The following is a 280-nucleotide window of genomic DNA, read 5'->3' as shown; positions in this document are numbered from 1 at the left end:
TTCAGAACTTTGAAAATATGTCTGTTTTACAAAGAACTATTTAAATTTTAAGAGGTATGATTTTCTTTTTTAATAATGCTGATCTGGGCAATAGTAATGAAAAACAAACAATGGATTGCTTATGATGTTAAGTAGTCAGTCATAGTGTTAGTCACCAGCAACCAGAAGCATGACTAATGTATACCATGGAAGTTGTTAGGTAAAGTTGAAAGAGTATGCACTAATAATTATAATGTAAAAAGCTAAATAATGAACTAATTAAAAACAGATTATGTAAAAA

General features: G+C 27.5%; 1 protein-coding gene across 1 annotated transcript in view; it reads left to right on the top strand.

Annotated features, from left to right (window-relative positions):
* Nucleotides 1-280, top strand: part of LOC119591988 (CWF19-like protein 2) — a gene marked incomplete at its 3' end in the record, with an annotated part of 6,657 nt that overhangs the window by 1,516 nt on the left and 4,861 nt on the right.

Source organism: Penaeus monodon, chromosome 29 (assembly GCF_015228065.2).
Source record: "Penaeus monodon isolate SGIC_2016 chromosome 29, NSTDA_Pmon_1, whole genome shotgun sequence".
Lineage (NCBI taxonomy): Eukaryota > Metazoa > Arthropoda > Malacostraca > Decapoda > Penaeidae > Penaeus > Penaeus monodon.
Note: the sequence above shows the minus strand (reverse complement) of the source record. Positions and strands in the feature narration are given on the sequence as shown.